Genomic DNA, 18,519 nt, shown 5'->3' on the forward strand with positions numbered 1-18,519 from the left:
GTCAGCCTGGTACTGGGTCATGTACCCCATTGAGTTGGAGTCTTTCAAGGCCCTCAGCCATGGTGCCACGCCTTGTTGCTGACGCCATTGCCACCCTAGAAATGTTGGCCTCAGTTCCCCACATTGCCAGTGACATCTCCTGTGCCTGTAACCTCTGGGACTCTTCCTATCGGCTATGGACCTGATGCTGACATCTCAGCATCTAATGTCTGCAACAGCTCTGGCTAAACCTGTTCCAGAGGCTCAGCATCTGACTGGGACCCAGCTGGGTCCTGGGATCCAGCAGACCTCTCACTTCAGCCTTGCCTGGGCATTATTGCCTCCACATGATGTGCATCAGCAACTGTGTAGTGCTCACCAGAATAAACTTTGCCCACTGAGGTGTGTGTCTGTACTGGTCAAGGGTGGGGATAACATCTTTGACATGTCAATGGTGGAATCCATGGCGCTCTTCTCCGAGGCAATCTCATGGGAGGCAGAGGGGAGGACAACCCCAGATGGGCTGGAGTCGTAGGCTAGAGGTCCTTTCAGAGAATGGACATGTGGTCAGTGGGAGGGATTGGCCATTCAGTATGGCAACAATAACTCACGTGTGGCACTCCATCTAGGTGGGGCCCAGAGGATTCTCACCTGTGTGACTTCTGCATTGATCATAGAATTTACGGCGCAGAAGGAGGCCATTCAGCCCATTGAGTCTGCACCGGCTCTTGGAAAGAGCACCCTACCCAAGGTCAACCACTCCACCCTATCCCCATAACCCAGTAACCCCACCCAACACTAAGGGCAATTTTGGACACTAAGGGCAATTTATCATGGCCAATCCACCTAACCTGCACATCTTTGGACTGTGGGAGGAAACTGGAGCACCCGGAGGAAACCCACGCACACATAGAACATAGAACCGGACCCTGGAGCTGTGAAGCGATTGTGCTATCCACAATGCTACCCGTGCTGGCCCCGGTGACCGCTTTGTTCTCAGTCACCCCGGTAACCTCCAGAGCCCGTTACTCAAAGGTCATGAGGATTCTAATGTCCGGCACCCCTGCCGCTAGTCTGGGCCCTCTCCCAATGATTGTAGGGCAGATTCTCTTGCGGAGACACAGAGAGGGCATCATTAGCTGCACTTGTGGTTCAGTGTGGGGGGGGGGGGGGGGGGGGGGGGGTGGTGCCAGCTCACCCATGGGACCCAGTGTAGTTCACTGACCTTCTTAAGGTACTGGGTGCCGGTCCTCCTGGGCATGCTGCCTAAGCTGACGAGCACTGCTACTTCATCCCAGGTGGAACTGGCTGCCCTGTGGGAGCCCCGTGGGAACAGGCTATCCCTCCTAGCTTCGACCACCTCTAAGAGCCTTCCTAGGTCTGCATCCGCGAATCATGAGGCTGGTTGTCTCGGCGTCATGGCTGCAAGCCGAGTCGGGTTGGCTGTGCAAGTGCGGTTTAACTGCTGCTCTCCGTTGTTAGCGGGCGGGGGGGGGCGAGGCTGGCGAGCGCAGTCCCGGCGAATCGGCTGGCAAGCCTTCATTTGCGGCCATATGTTCCAGAAACATTTATATAGACAGAGTCAGAGATGCCAGACAATGCTTGGAATGCGAGCCTTGCGGGTAATCAAATCATTACAGATCCAGAGATGGGGGTAATTCCAGGTTAAAGAGGTGTGGTTGTCTCAAGGCAGGACAGTTGGTAGGATTTTGCAAGTCCAGGCCAGATGGTGGGGGGTGAATGTAATGCGACATGAATCCAAGATCCCGGTTGAGGCCGCACTCATGCATGCGGAACTTAGCTATAAGTTTTTGCTCGTCAATTTTGCGTTGTCGCGTGTCCTGAAGGGCACCTTGGAGAACGCTTACCCGGAGATCAGAGACTGAATGCCCTTGACTGCTGGAATGCTCGCATTCCAAGCATTGTCTGGCATCTCTGACTTTGTCTATATAAATGTTTCTGGAACATCCCTCTCCATTCACCTGAGGAAGGAGCAGTGCTCGGAAAGCTCGTGTTTGAAAGAAACGTGTTAGACTTTAACCTGGTGTTGTAAGATTTCTTACTGTGCTTTCCACTTTGAGGAGGGGAGGGGGGGGAAGCTGACTGGTGGTGATTTAACCTGAGGACCACCACACCTCAGGCGAGGTTGAAAAGGCGCTGCGGCCTTCAGTAATAACCTCTGGCACACCTCTTGCAGCATAACTCCCCCCCCCCCCCCCCCCCCAACACAGAAACACGTGTGGTTTCAGTTTCGATTTCTTCCAAAGCCAAGAGCGGCGCAATTGCCGTTGGCTTCTGGCTGGGAAAGTGGGCGTGAACACTTGTGTAGAAATATTGAGAAACGAAACTGATCGGCAGCCGGCATTGACGGGGCTGAGGCTGAGGGAAAGCTCAGTCACTTCTCTCCTTTGACGCTGCTGGCGAGACAACTGCGGGAAGCCGGAGGGGTCCGAGCGCGGGTCCAGGTGACAATTCATCAACGCTGCAAATATTTGCTGACTGTGCCGTGCTTTCTCTTAAAAATGTTCCTCCACTCTCGTATTCTTTCTTGATTTGCACCCTGATGTCCAACTTTTGCTTTAAGTTGACCTGCGTCTGTTTAAAGTGTGTGTGTGTCGGGGGTAGGGGTGGGGTTGCTTGTGGATGTGGTGAATTAGATTATTTTTCTCAAAACCCCCCCCCCCCCCCCCCGAAAACAAACAGCACCGGTAAAGGGCAGCAGCCGAAAAGATAATGGAAAATAATGATTTCCAGTGTCAGGTCCCTAAAGACTGCCACACCGGGCTTGCGATTGATGTCACTTGTTTATTTTTAATGTACGAAATAATCTGAAATGTATACATAATATATAAAGTGTACATCTATATGTGTAATATGATAGATATATCAGATACTGTGGAGCATGAACTCCTTACCGAGTTGGGTGTTAAGTCTTTCTTGGGTGCCTCCTATCAGACTTCAACAACAACGTGCATTTGCCTAGCGCCTTTAAGGTTAATAAAACATCCCAAGGCACTTGGCACAGGCATCATTAAGAACTGAAACGGCACGTTAGGCTGAAGGAGCCATGAGGTTAGACCACCAAAAGGTGTCGGGTTTTAATGGGTGTGGGGTTGCTAACTCTCCCAGGATTGGCCTGAGTCTCCAGATGGTTAATCTCTTGGACACTGCTAGGTGCCACTGTGGAGAGAAAACAAAATCACCAGGCCATTGGAAAAAAATGATTTTTTTGGTTCCATTTTCTTTGAACATCTATCTTTGCCAGATACAAAAACAAATTGGGGGTGGGGTAGGCTGTTTGCTGACAGACATCATCTAGTTGGGTGATGCATGTTTTTCTTTCCGAATGACGCGGGCAGGCAGTGCATCACATGGGTAGATGTGTTTGCCAACTGATGGCAAGAGCATTCAGGCAAGTCATGTGATTGAAACCTAGCAGAATGTGGTAAAAGAAGGGAGCTGAGGCGGGGTTGAGACTGCCCCAGTCCAATGGTAAAAATTCAGGGATGTTGAAGGTTGAATCTCTTGTTACACTTCTAACTCTTTGCCATGTGGGAAACATTTTCTTTCTTAAGATCCCCGAAGTTAAGCTGTAAGCATCGGTAAGGAACGGAAAAGGCCACTGAATATTGTTTTTTTTAAAACTGTTTGTGATGTGTGAAACATTTAAAATTTACAATGCTCAGTGACTAACTGGGCTGATATAAACAGCAAGCCATTTCCTCAAATGCTTTTTAAAAAATATAATTTTTATTAAGATTTTCACATAATATAAACAAAACAACCATGGTAAAAACCCAAGAACAACACCCACCCAACTACAAAAACAAACAAAAAAAGAAGCAAACAACAAAAAGGAAAGAGATAACACCTGCCACATCCAACAAACCCATGTACACAGTTCTCCCTCCCACCGAACCAACCCCCCCCCCCCAGTTGCTGCTGCTGTCGGCCTATTTCCCTACCGTTCAGCCAGGACGTCCAGGAAAGGCTGCCACCGCCTAAAGCACCCCTGCGCTGATCCCTTCGGCAAATTTCACCTTCTTCAATTTAATGAACCTCGCCATATCATTGATCCAAGCCTCCACGCTTGGGGGCCTCGCATCCTTCCACTGAAGAAGAATCCTCCGCCGGGCTACTAGGGACGCAAAGGCCAGGACACCGGCCTCTTTCGCCTCCTGCACTCCCAGCTCCACTGCAACCCCAAAAATTGCGAGTCCCCATCCTGGCTTGACCCTGGATCCCACCACCCTCGACACTGTCCCTGCTACCCACTTCCAAAACTCCCGCAGCGCTGGGCACGCCCAAAACATATGGGCGTGGTTCGCTGGGCTCCCCGAGCACCTAGCACATCTCTCTTCGCCCCCGAAAAACCTACTCATCCTCGTCCCAGTCATATGGGCCCTATGCAGCACCTTGAACTGTATGAGGCTAAGCCTCGCACAGGAAGAGGAATTCACTCTCTCCAGGGCATCCGCCCACGTCCCCTCCTCAATCTCCTCACCCAGCTCCTCTTCCCATTTATCCTTCAGTTCCTCCACCGAGGCCTCGTCTACACCCCTTAAACCTCCTGCATTACCCGGTATATGTCCAAAATCCTCCCTCCTCCAACCCACACCCCCGAGAGCACCCTGTTCCATACCCCACGTGGGGGCAACAAGGGGAACCCCTCCACCTGCCGCCTGGCAAATGCCCTAACCTGCATGTACCGAAACATGTTCCCCGGGGGGAGCCCAAACATCCCCTCTAACTCCCCCAAGCTCGCGAACCTCCCCTCCACAAACTGGTCCCTCAACCTCCTAACCCCTACCCTGTGCCAGCCCAGAAATCCGCCATCAATGCTCCCTGGAACAAACCGATGGTTCCTCTGTAGCGGGGCCTCCATCAAGCCTCCCACTTCTCCCCTATGCCGTCTCCATTGCCCCCACATTTTGAGGGTAGCCGCCACCACCGGGCTCGTGGTATACCTCGTTGGAGAGAGCGGCAACGGCACCGTTACCAGCGCCTCCAGGCTCGTGCCCACACAGGACGCCACCTCCATCCTCTTCCATGCTGCCCCTTCCCCGTCCATTACGCACTTGCTTACCATCGCTGCGTTGGCAGCCCAATAGTACCCACATAGGTTGGGCAGCGCCAGCCCCCCCATCCCAGCACCGTTCCAAGAACACCCTTCTCACCCTCGGAGTCCCATGCGCCCACACAAATCCCGTAATACTCCTGTTGACCCTCCTAAAAAAGGCCTTCGGGATAAGGATGGGGAGGCACTGGAACAGGAACAAAAACCTCGGGAGCACCGTCATCTTAATGGACTGCACCCTCCCCGCCAGTGACAGCGGTAACATATCACACCTCTTAAACTCCTCCTCCATCTGCTCCACCAACCTTGTGAGGTTGAGCTTGTGCAGGGCCCCCCAGCTCCCAGCCACCTGGACCCCTAGGTACCTGAAGCTCTTCCCTGCCTGCTTCAATGGGAGCCTACCAATCCCCTCCACCCGCTCCCCCTGCAGCTTACCACTCACCACCACATACCTCCCGCCGCTGTCAGCCACCACATTTAACGCCTCAAACGACACCCTCTTTCCCCCAGGATCGCCACCCCCCGATTCTTCTCATCCAGCCCTGAATGAAATACTTGGCCCATCCATCTCTTCCTCAGCCGAACCTGTTCTGCCACTTTCGGGTGTGTCTCTTGGAGCATGGCTCCCTGCCCCCCTCCCCTGCCGATTAGCCATAACTCATCCCCTGCCCACCACTGGCCAGCGTCCCCTGCTCGGCCAGTTCCCCACGGCGGAAACTCTTTCTCCCCCCCCCCCCCCCCCCCCCCCCCCCCCCCCCCCCCCCCCCCCTCCAGCACCCTCTGCATCCTCTCCAGCTCCTTCCTGGCCATTTCAGCAGAAACCCGGCAACCCCCACCAGGCTAGGACCCCTCCTAGCCGCGCCCCTCCCTTCATAGCCCTCCCGTGAGCCAGCTGACCCCGGCGACTCCCACCATACCTCCGACTCCTCCCCACGTGGGACTACTCCTCCTCCTTCGTGCCCATCAGCAGGCCCAACCTCCCCCCCCCCCCCCGCTCTTGCGCGGGAAAATAACAGCCAGCAACGGCCCGCGTTTCTCAGCCCCGACTCCGCTCCCATCATCTCACAGCGCGGGAAACCAGAGAAACGCCCGCGCTTTCGCCCTGCCTCCTCGCCTCCTCTAGGGCAACTCCCATTGCCAGTCCCCACCACCAGCTCCCCGCACTCCCAGTTTACCTCCCTGCCCGAACCCGTCCACCAGACCCATACAAAAAGACATAACAACATCGCCCCACCCACCCTAAAGCCAACCCACATCTTGCATTAAACAGAGAACCCCCCCTTCCAGAGCAAAAATCAAACACAATTACATTATCATACAAAATTCCCCATCTTGGACCCTCAGTTTGAGTCCAGTTTCTCGGCCTGCACAAAGGCCCACGCCTCCTCCGGGGACTCAAATTAATGGTGCCGGTCCTTGTAGGTGACCCACAGACGCGCCGGCGGCAACATGCCAAACTTCACGCTCCGTCTGTGGAGCACTGCCTTTTGAACCCGGCTTAGCCACCTCCGCACTCCAGTCCTGGAAGATCCGCACCTCCGTGTTCTCCCACTTGCTGCTCCGCTCCTTCTTGGCCCACCGGAGCACGCACTCACGATCAACGAACCGGTGAAACCGCACCAACACCGCCCGTGGCGGCTCGTTCTGCTTGAGCCTCCTAGCCAGAATTCTGTGGGCCCCCTCCAACTCCAGGGGCCCCTGGAAGGACCTAGCTCCCATCAACGAGTTCAGCATAACGACCACATAGGCCGCCAGGTCTGACCCCTCCAGCCCTTCCGTGAGGCCCAGGATCTTCAAATTCCTCCACCTCGACCAGTTGTCCAGCTCCTCGAACCGCTCCTGCCACCTTTTATGGAGCGCCTCGTGCATCTCCACCTTCCCCGCGACGGCCACGGCCTCATCCTCCCTTTCGGAGGCCTGCTGCTGCTGCAGCTCCCGGATCGCGGCCCCCTGGGCTGTCTGAGTCTCCATCAGGTCTCTGGTGGTAGCCTTCAGTGACTCCAGCAGCTCCACCTTAAGCTCCTGGAAGCAGTACAGCAGAGTCTCCTGCTGCTCCTGCGCCCACTGCCTCAGCTCCTCGAGGGCTCCGCCGGCTGCCATTTTGTTTCTCTTCCCCCGCTTTTCCAGGGGCGCTTCCACTGTTTTTCGTCTTACCCCACTCCTCGTCCGGACCATAGGACCTTAGGGATCTACTCCAGACCCCTTCCCACGTCGGGATTCGTCGACCAAGTTCCGCTGGGGGCCCTGAAAAGAGCCCCAAAGTCCGTTATTAGCAGGAGCTGCCGAATGTGCGGCTTAGCTCCGCATTGCCGCCACCGTAAGTCCCATTTCCTCAAATGCTTAATATGCAAATAGGCCTAATAATTAGTACCTTCCCGTACCAGCTGAGGTTATTCATGAGTAATTTACAATGAGTAAATTTAAGGAGGCGTTCGACAAATCTTTAATTGGTAATGGGTTGAAGGGTTATGGGGGACAGGCAGGACGGTGGAGTTTAGGCCAGGAGGAGATCTGCCATGATCAAATTGCAGAGCAGACTCTGGACCAAATGGCCCAATTCTGCTCCTATAATCTTACAAACTTATGAAGGCCTCGTCTTCTCAGCCTTGCCCCTTGCCTGAGGTGTGGTGATCCTCAGGTTAAATCACCACCAGTCAGCTCTCCCCCTCAAAGAGGAGAGCAGCCTATGGTCATCTGGGACTATGGCGACTTTACTTACTAGTACATAAAGTATTGCAGATACTCAGTGGGGGGGGCACAAACCACGTTCATATGTTTTGGTCCTGTCCAAAGCTGAAGGGGTATTGGAGGGAGGTGTTTGGGGTAGTTTCGAAGGTGGTACATGTAAAGCTTGAGCCAGGTCCTCTGGAGGCCATATTCGGGGTCTCAGTTCAGCCGGGGTTGGAAGCGGGTGCGGAGGCAGATGTTCTAGCCTTCGCCTCGCTGATCGCCTGAAGGCGGATCCTGTTGGGGTGGAGGTTAGTTTCTCCACCCTGTGCCCTCCGTGGCGGGGGGGATCTGCTGGAGTTTATAACACTCGAGAAGGTGAAGTTTGGGTTGAGGGGAAGGATGGAAGGGTTCTACAATTCATGGGCTTTGTTTATTATGCACTTTCAAGAATTGGATGACATTGAACGTTTCGAGGGTGTTGGGAGGGTTGGACTGTGTATGTTGTTGGTGACTATGGGTGGATGGTGGATTCCTGATTCCTTTTATTTGATCTTTGTTTAAAATGTTGAGGGTTGTATGGGGGTTGGTGGGAGGGTGGAATTGTTGGCCAGGGGATTGACATTGTATTTGTTACCGTTGATTGTTGGTGGGTGTAAATTTGGATGAAAATGTGAAAAAGGAGAATAAAAATATTTTTTTATTATAAGAATCCCTACAGTGCAGAAGGAGGCTATTCGACCCATCGAGTCTGTGCCGACTCTCCAAAGAGCACCCTGCCTAGGTCCACTCTTCCCTCACCCCATCCCTATAACCCCCGTAACCTAACATGCACACCCCTGGACACTAAGGGGCAATTTTAACACGGTCAATCCACCTAACCTACACATCTTTGGACTGTGGGAGGAAACTGGAGCAACTGGATGAAACCCACGCAGACGCGGGAAGAACAGGCAAACTCCACACTCAGTTTCCCAAGGCTCGAATCGAACCCAGGTCCCTGGTGCAGTGAGGCAGCAATGCTAACCACTGTGTCACCATGCCGTCCGTGTTTTCTCCATAGCTTCTAATCTCTCCACACTGTCTAATCTCTCTCAATTTGTCTTTCTCTAATTCAAGAAGCGGACAACCTCTCAGTTCCCCATATTGAACTCCCGTGTGTCACAGGTTTTGCCCGCTTCCTGCTGCCAACTGTGCCATTTGTAATCCTTCTAATTTAGTGCCATCTGCAGATTTGGCAAGATATTTCACTATTCCTTTATCCACGGGAGTTCAATATGGGGAACTGAGAGGTGTCCGCTTCTCAACACGACACACTCAAATAAAAGCAAACTACTGCAGTTGCTGGAAATCTAAAATACAAACTGAAAATGCTGGATAAACTCAGCAGGTCTGACAGCATGTGTGCTGAGAGAAACAGTTAACGTTTTGAGTCCATATGACTCTTATTGGCTCAATGCTAACTCTGTTTCTCTCTCCACAGATGCCGTCAGACCTGCTGAGTTTATCCAGCATTTTGTGTGTTGTTATTACAAAGAACTACGTGGACCTTTTGCTGAAGGTGTTACCACGAGATATTTGGATAAAACTTTGGTTAAAATAAATGAAGGGTACCGTAATTTTCTAGTCCCTTTCCATAGTCAGAAGTTTAAGACAAATTATATTTTAAATTCTTTGGCCTGGATTTCAACGTGAGTTGCAAAGTAATGGCATATTTCTCTGGAGGAGCAGGGAAGCACTGACAGAAACTTCATGTGCCGATACTAGAAGTTTCTGTTGGTTTGACAGTGGTAATGACATTGAACCTTGGCACTGATTTCTCAAGTGCAATGCTGCCAATGAGTCACCACACCATTTGCACCACTAAAACTCACTTGCAACCCGTTCAACAAGACATAACATTTTGAAATATAAACAAAGTGCTGGAACAAAAAAGGACTTTGATCCTGATGTGCTTCTTCGGTTGTATACCTGGTTGCTGACGATTGGAGAGGGGAAGATCTGGCCCAATAATTCGGATTGCTGTTGGCGCTTCTCCAGATGGCACACTGCTATGTTCCTCAGAATGCGAGTAATTAGATTTTACTGAACTGGCAAAAATTTCCATTCTTAGACTTTTGGTGCTGCTGTAAAACTCTTGAAAAGTTAAACCCTGTTAAATGAGACATAACGTTTTAATAGTGCACTAAAAACACATGGTTTATAATTACTGTTAAACAGACTCACTGGGCCTGAAAGAGTAATCCGATTTGAATATCAACTTTTTCCAATTATTTTTAAAAAAAAATAATTTTTATTAAACTTTTCACAAAATATCAACAACAAAATGGAAAAAGAACCCCATAGAATTAAATACAAAACAAAACACCCCAGTAACCCCCTCCCCGCTGTACATAAATAATAAATTAACACCCGTCAAAACACAAAGCAAACATAGCAAGTATGTACACCCCCTCAACCCCCCGGGTTGCTGCTGCTACTGACCATTGTCTACCGTTCTGCCAGGAAGTCTAGAAACGGTTGCCATCGCCTAAAAAACCCTTGCACCGACCCCCTCAAAGCTAATTTCACCGTTTCCAATTTAATAAACCCCGCCATGTCGTTGATCCAGGCCTCCACACTTGGGGACTTTGCATCCTTCCACTGAAGAAGAATCCTCCACCGGGCTACCAGGAACGCAAAGGCCAGAACACCGGCCTCTTTCACCTCCTACACTCCTGGCTCCTCTGCAACCCCAAATATTGCGAACTCCCAGCCCGGTTTGACCCTGGATTCTACCACCCTCGACACCGTCCTCGCTACTCCCTTCCAAAATTCCTCCAGCACTGGGCATGCCCAGAACATATGGGTATGATTTGCTGGGCTCCCTGAGCACCTAACACACCTGTCCTCACCCCCAAAAAACCGACTCATCCTGGTCCCGGTCATGTGTGCCCTGTGCAGCACCTTAAACTGTATGAAGCTGAGCCTCGCACACGAAGAGGGAGAGTTCACCCTCCTGAGGGCCTCTGCCCACGTCCCCTCCTCGATCTCCTCCCCTAACTCCTCCTCCCACTTACCTTTCAGCTCCTCCACCGAGGCCTCCTCCTGCATCACCTGGTATGTTGCCGAAATCTTCCCCTCTCCGACCCATACCCCCGAGAGCACCCTATCCTGTACTGTGCGTGGCGGCAGCAGCGGGAATTCCATCACTTGCCGCCTGACAAACGCCCTTACCTGTAGATACCTAAAAGTGTTTCCCGGGGGGAGCCCGTACTTCTCCTTCAGCTCGCCCAGGCTCGCGAACGTCCCATCCACAAACATGTCCCCCAGCCGCCTTATCACTGCCCTGTGCCACCCCGCAAACCCTCCATCCATTCTCCCCGGGACAAACCGGTGGTTCCCCCGTATCGGGGTCCACACCGAGGCCCCCACTTCCCCCCCCTGTGCCGCCTCCATTTCCCCCAAATTTTGAGGGTAGCCGCCACCACCGGGCTCGTGGTATACCTTGTTGGAGGGAGCGGCAGTGGTGCCGTTGCCAGCGCCTCCAGACCCGTACCCCCACAAGACGCCGTCTTCAGCCTCTTCCATGCCGCCCCCTCCCCCTCCATCACCCACTTGCGCACCATCGCCGCATTAGCGGCCCAGTAGTACCCACAGAGGTTGGGCAGCGCCAACCCCCCCCCCCCAATCCCTGCTCCGCTCCAGGAAAACCCTTCTCACTCTCGGAGTCCCTGGTGCCCCCACACACCCCGTAATGCTCCTGTTGACCCTCCTAAAGAAGGCCTTCGGGATAAGAATGGGGAGGCACTGGAACAGGAACATAAACCTTGGGAGCACCGTCATCTTGACTGACTGCACCCTACCCGCCAGGGACAGCGGCAATGCATCCCACCTCTTAAACTCCTCCTCCATCTGCTCCACTAACCTCATGAAATTAAGACTATGCAGGGCCCCCCAGCTTCTGGCCACCTGAACCCCCAAGTATCAGAAGCTCCTCTCCGCCCTTTTTAGTGGGAGCTTGCCAGTCCCCCTCTCCTGGTCCCCTGGGTGAACCACGAACAACTCGCTCTTCCCCATGTTGCGCTTGTACCAAGAGAAAACCCCAAACTCCCTGAGGATCCTCATTACCTCCGGCATCCCCCCACCGGGTCCGCCACATATAGCAGCAAGTCGTCCGCATAGAGTGACACCTTATGCTCCTCCCCACCCCGCACCAGCACCCTCCATTTCCTCGACTCCCTCCGTGCCATAGCCAGGGGTTCAATCGCCATTGCAAAGAGCAGGGGGGACAAGGAGCACCCCTGCCTCGTCCCTCGATGCAGCCGAAAGTACTCAGACCTCCTCTTGTTTGTGGCCACACTCATCATCGGGGTCTCGTACAACAGCCTAACCCACCTGACGAGCCCCTCCCCAAACCCGAACCTCTTCAGCACCTCCCACAAGTACCCCCACTCTACCCTATCGAAGGCCTTCTCAGCGTCCATCGCCGTCACTATCTCAGCCTCTCCCTCCCACGCCAGCATCATAATAACGTTCAGGAGCCTATGCGCATTCGCGTTCAATTGCCTCCCCTTTACGAACCCCGTCTGATCCTCATGGATGACCTGCGGTACACAATCCTCAATTCTCATGGCTAAGATCTTTGCCAGCACCTTGGCATCTACATTTAACAGCGAGATCGGCCTAGAAGACCCACACTGCAGGGGATCTTTGTCCCACTTCAAGATCAAGGAGATCAGTGCCCGGGAGATCGTCGGGGGCAAACCACCCCCCCCCCCACCCCCCCTGACTCATTGAAGGTCCTAACCAGCCCAACAGGTACACATATTTTTTGTAAAACTCGACCAGGAAACCGTCCGGCCCCAGTGCCTTTCCCGCATGGATGCTCCCTATCCCTTTGACCAGCTCCTCCAGCACAAGCGGGACCCCTAATCCCACCACCAGTCCCTCCACCATCTTCGGGAACCTCAGTTGGTCCAGAAAGCGGCCCATCCCTCCCTCCTCCAGTGGGGGCTTGGACTGATACAGTTCCTCATAAAAGTCCCTGAAGACCCCATTGATACCAACCCCACTCCGCACCACACTCCCTCCCCTATCCTTAACTTCCCCGATCTCCCTAGCTGCATCCCGCTTCCGAAGCTGATGCGCCAGCATCCAGCTTGCCTTTTCCCCGTATTCATAAATTGCCCCCTGGGCCTTCCTCCACTGCGCCTCCGCCTTCCTGGTGGTCAACAGGTCGAATTCGGCCTAGAGGCTGCGCCACTCCCTCAACAGTCCCTCCTCCGGCACCTCCGAGTATCTCCTGTCTACCCTCACCATCTCCCCCACCAGCCTCTCCCTCTCCCTCTGTTCTCTCTTCTCCTTGTGGGCCCTAATGGAGATCAACTCTCCCCTAACCACCGCCTTCAGCGCCTCCCAGACTATCCCCACTAGAACGTCCCCGTTATCGTTGGCCTCCAGGTATCGTTCTATGCTTTCTCGGACCCACTCAATCACCTCCTCATCCGCCAACAGCCCCACCTCCAAGCGCCACAACGGGCGCTGATCCCTCTCCTCCCCAGCTCTAAGTCTACCCAATGCGGGTAGTGATCCGAAATGGCTATAGCTGAGTACTCGGTATCCTCCACTCTCGCAATCAGCGCCCTACTCATGACAAAGAAGTCGGTCCGGGAATAGGCCTTATGAACGCGAAAGAAGAATGAAAATTCCCTAGCCCCCGGCCTTGCAAATCTCTAAGGGTCCACCCCTCCCATCTGGTCCATGAACCCCCTCAGCACTTTAGCCGCTGCTGGCCTCCTACCCATCCTAGACCTGGAGCGATCCAGTGCCGGATCCAACACCGTGTTAAAATCCCCCCCCATTATTAGGCCCCCCACTTCCAAGTCCGGGAACCGACCCAGCATATGCCACATAAAACCCGCATCGTCCCAGTTTTGGGCGTAAACGTTGACCAGCACCACCCTCTCCCCTTGCAGCTTACCACTCACCATTACGTACCGTCCGCCAGCGTCTGTCACAATGCTCGACGCCTCGAATGACACCCTCTTTCCCACCAAGATCGCCACCCCCTGATTTTTGGCATCCAGCCCTGAATGGAACACCTGGCCTACCCACCCCTTCCTCAATCTTACCTGGTCCGCCACCTTCAGGTGTGTCTCCTGGAGCATTACCACATCCACCTCCAGCCCCTTCAGGTGGGCGAACACCCGGGCCCGTTTAATCGGCCCATTCAGTCCCCTTACGTTCCAGGTTATCAGCTAGATCAGGGGGCTGCCCACCCCCCCTCTCCCGCCGACTAGTCATAACCCCTCCTCGGCCAGCCACGCCCGGTCCGCTCCCCACGGCGGCAGACCCCCGTCCCAACCCCCTCTACTCGCTCCAGCTTCCCCTTGACCATACCAGCAGCAATCCGATTCCCCCACCCCAGCTAGGACCCTCCTAGCTGCGTTGCTCCCCCCATTGCACTCCCGCAAGTCAGCTGACTCCTGCTGACCCCGGTCACTCCCGCCTCTCCTTCGACTCCTCCCATTGTGGGACTTCCCTTCCCCCTCCCCCCCCCCACCCAACACCCTCCATTACCCACCAGCAGGCTCTCCGCCTCCCCCGTCCATCCCAAGCGCAGGAATAAGCCCAGGATCCGCAAATTCTTCCGCCTCGCTCGATTCTCCATCTCCTCGAACCATTCCTGCCATTTCTTGTGGAGCGCCTCGTGCACCTCCACCTTTACCGCTAGGCCCAAGATCTCATCCTCGTTATCTGAGATCTTTTGCCGGACCTCACAGATCGCCACCCCCTGGGCCACCTGGGTCTCCAGCAGCTTATCAATAGAAGCCTTTAACGGCTCCAGCAGGTCCGCTTTAAGCTCCCTAAAGCAGCACTGGAGAGCCTCCTGCTGCTCCTGCGCCCACTGCATCCACGCTGCCTGGTTTCAGCCTGCCGCCATCTTGCTTTTCTTCCCTCGCACTTTCTTTGGCTTCACCACCACCTTTTTAGTTGCCCCGCTCCTGGTCCAAGCCGTACAATGTTGGGGGAATGTTGCAGTCTCCTTCCCACACCGGGAAATGTCGAAAAAATGCCGTTGGGGGCCCAGAAAAGAGCCCAAAAGTCTGTTCCTAGCGGGAGCTGCCGAACGTGCAACTTAGCTCTGCATAGCCGCAACCGGAAGTCCCCAACTTTTTCAATTATAATAAACAATACTTTGTTTAACAATATTTTAAAATAATTGTTTTAAGTTGTTTGTTATGATTTTTTCTTCTACCTCAATCCCATATGTATTCCATAAAATGTATTTTGCTAAAGTAAAAGTGCAGGGATTTAGTCATTTTAAATTTCTGATTTGCTGTCTGTGGGAATACTTCAGTGTGATTGACTACTTACTCTGCTTGATGAAAACATTGCATATGAACGACTTATTCCGATCCTGGTCCAGACCCCAACAGTTGCTAGGATACCGGACAGAAACCGCAATTATTTTTGATTTGCAAGACTGTGAGGAAAGGATACTTTGCTTCAAGAGTGATTCCACGCACCAATAGGGATTTGGTATATTGAAACAAACTTTATTATTAACACAGAATTAAAATAACTTTAACATCATGCAAGAAAATAGCTTACAATTGCCCAGTAAACAATACTTAACAATCTAACTCCTATCTTTATCTCCACTCAAGCAAAGCCCATCTCAGGTAAAAATCCACATTTAAATACAGTTAGCAAAACACAGGGGTACCAGCTGTACAAATAGAGTTCATTTTAAAAGAATCATTGGAGTAAGAGAGAAAATTCCTTCAGGAATCAGTTTGCAGATTCTTGTCTGCGTCACAATATTGTTTAACTTCCCAGCATTTGGCAAAAAACTTTCTTTTAAAGTATTTTTATTAAGGTTTTGTAGAATTTTTCATAATAAAACAGTAGTAACCATAATAACAAAACAAACTAGAGTGAACGTTAACATAGTGCAAAAAGAGAATATACAATAACAATTCAATAGACATTACCCCACACGACCCAGTCTTCACACACCATCCCAATGAAGCACTCACCAGCCCCCCCCCCCCCCCCCCCCCCCAACGGATTGCTGCTGCTGCTGACATTTTAATTTTCCCAGAGAAAGTTGACGAACGGCTGCCATCTCCGAGAGAACCCTAGCGTAGATCCTCTTAAAGCAGTTTGGCCAAAACACTGCTTGTCTGTTTACATCCCCAACCTAAACTGAACTTTAAAACTGAAACTCAACACCTGACTGCTTCAACCTCTCGCTCCTCCCATTCACTACATCACCTTACCCAATGAGTGAAATTCTCCACCTGGCGCCGCTGGTAGTGGAGTTTCCGGTGAGGCTGGAGAATCCAGTGTCGGGGAGAAAATGGGATTGGTGCCCATTTCCGATGTTCCGGAACCCCACTCACATTAGGATCGAGGTTCTTGCCCGCATGCCACTTAGCAAGCTGGGCACCATATTATCCAGGCCCACATGATTCTCCAGTCCTCTGGGCCTGGAATCACGTGAGCGGGAATTACTATCAGCATGGACAAGCGTGGTCCTGATGTGGTGGAACTTAGGGTGGGCCAAGTGGGTAACTTCTTAAGGGAATCCATCCGAGGACCACCCTCCCTGCCCTCTCACGAACAATGCAAGATCTGGTTCCCCCCCCCCCCCCAAGACCCCTAAATACAGAGACCCCCAGAAAAGAGACACGTTTCAGGAACCCCCCAGGAAAGAGACACCCTGGCTGGAAGCTAAAGAGCAGTCAGACAGAGGCAGTGAAAACAATAACTGTTGTAACACTCACTTTGATACACATCTGCTGACTCAAGCACAGGAAGCAGCACGTGTCAATTCCTTCAACTGAAATCAATCAGTTGTTTTTATACCCCTCAGATCCTTGAGCTACAAGATTTACTCATTTCCCTTACTAGTCTGTGATTGACAGTTTCCACACACCCACACAGCTGTCAGCTTTGCTCCTTTGGGGACAAGTGTTGCTGTCAGATTTACAAAGTAATGATGGCAAACTCTGACAGTTTTGGTGTCAATACAACTGTGGAGTCTGGGCCAGTATTAAAAAGTAATATTTCCGAGACTTTGTAACGAGAGAGGTGCCATCCTTTCCTGGGCTGCCGCCCCATGGGTTGCAAGGTGCAGTCGAGGGACAAAATAGGGGAAGGTGTCCGCTGTGCATAAGGAGCTGACATGATTTAACATAAATGATTTTAATTTGGAATGAATTTGATATGAAATTCAACGCTCAAAGCTATCCCCAGGACGTGCTTTGAAAAATACAAGGAAACTACTTATTTGTCCAAAATATTGTACCAATTTACAGTACATCCTTGACAGCACTTCTTGCTCCCCATCAGTTCTTAATTAATTTTAGTCTTGGGGTCAAGACTTTCCACCCATCCATTCCCCAAGTTTCCGTGTCTAAACACACTCCCCAAACTAATCCCTCACCCCTCTCCTTCAGCCTACATACTCTTTCCCCCACACTTTCTCCCACACTCCCATCGGCATTTACATTCTGTTCCTGCTGGCCTCTAAACTCTCTTCCCCTCCGCCCCATTGCCCCAACCGGCCTCCACACTCCTTCCACCCTGCTCATGCTGGCCTCCACACTCTTTACCCCTCCCTCTCCAGTCCAAACTCTCCACTCTCTTCAATCTTCTCACTCCCTCCCTCCAGCCTTTAGGCCCTGGGGCTTCACTGAATTCACCTCTTGCTCTCTGGCTGGGCCCTGACCTTGCCTCACCACACTCCCAGGCTGGGCCCCAGACGAGGGGTGGGGAAAGGGGAGAGGGAGAAGGGGTGGAGAGGTATGGGGGAAGGGGTAGAAGTAATGGGGAAGGGGTTGAGGCAAGCGAAAAAGGGGAAGGTTGAATGGAAGGTTTGGGGAGGAAGCAAAGAAGAGGTTTGGGGAAAACAAGGGGAAGGTGTTGGGGGGGGGGGAGGGACAACAATTGACATAAAATGTTGGCAAAGTGGTTGCAATTGAGAGCAGTTGACATCCAATTAAAATTGTTGAAAGCAAATTACATGAAAAACTTTGGGTAGGCATGTTATAAGGCCAGATTGCATATATTAGTCCTGTATCATCTGAATTTAGAAAATTGAGGTATGTAAAATAATAAAACGTGTTCATAGAGTAGATTGAAATTGTTCCCTCTGGTGGCAAGTCCTGAGAAAGAGGGCAGAATATTAAAATTAGAACAAGACTGTCTTCTGGATTGTGTCAGGAAGCACTTCTTCACACACAGGGGGCTGGATTCTCCGTTTGGGAGACTAAGTCCACACGCCGACGTGAAAATGGTGGTGTTTTACGCCAGGAACCTGGCGCAAAATGGCCACCAATTTCCCCGTTTTGCTGGGGGCTAGCAGGTAGGCAGCGAAGAGCACGCAGCGCTAGCTGCCAATACGGCCCTGAGCATTTCCCGCTCCATGGCCGGTGCAGCTGCGTGCGCACGGCGCCGGCCTGCAGTGGCTGCACCGTGCTTCATGGCAGACTCACCCGTGGACCTGGACCGCAAAAGTAGTGCCCCCCCCTTTGGCTACTCACGCGCCCTGGACCGCCCACCCACAGTGCCCCCAGCCCCGATTGAAGCCCCCCCCCGCCCGCGGATTGGCCCTCCCATGACTGTGGCGGCGCTGGTTTCAGTCCACAACCACCACGCTATCAATACAGGTGAGACCACACATGTCCCACGCCATCAGAAACTCAGTTGGGAATAGAGCATTGCGGGGTGGGCCTCAGGCAATGACCTGAGGCCGTGGATATGTGGCGCGGCGTACTCCTAGAGTGCGCCATTTTTCAGGGGGC

At 52.5% G+C, this 18,519-nt stretch overlaps 1 protein-coding gene across 1 annotated transcript in view; it reads left to right on the top strand.

Moving 5' to 3' along the window:
• The first annotated feature begins 2,346 nt into the window (after positions 1 to 2,346).
• Positions 2,347 to 18,519, top strand: part of LOC119965877 (NFX1-type zinc finger-containing protein 1-like) — a 70,011-nt gene continuing 53,838 nt past the window's right edge. Inside the window, exon 1 of the mRNA XM_038796826.1 lies at positions 2,347 to 2,444. The gene's annotated coding sequence lies outside the window, so the exon portion shown is untranslated. The remainder of the gene's footprint in view (positions 2,445 to 18,519) is intronic.

The sequence above is a fragment of the Scyliorhinus canicula genome, chromosome 5 (assembly GCF_902713615.1).
Source record: "Scyliorhinus canicula chromosome 5, sScyCan1.1, whole genome shotgun sequence".
Classification (NCBI taxonomy): domain Eukaryota; kingdom Metazoa; phylum Chordata; class Chondrichthyes; order Carcharhiniformes; family Scyliorhinidae; genus Scyliorhinus; species Scyliorhinus canicula.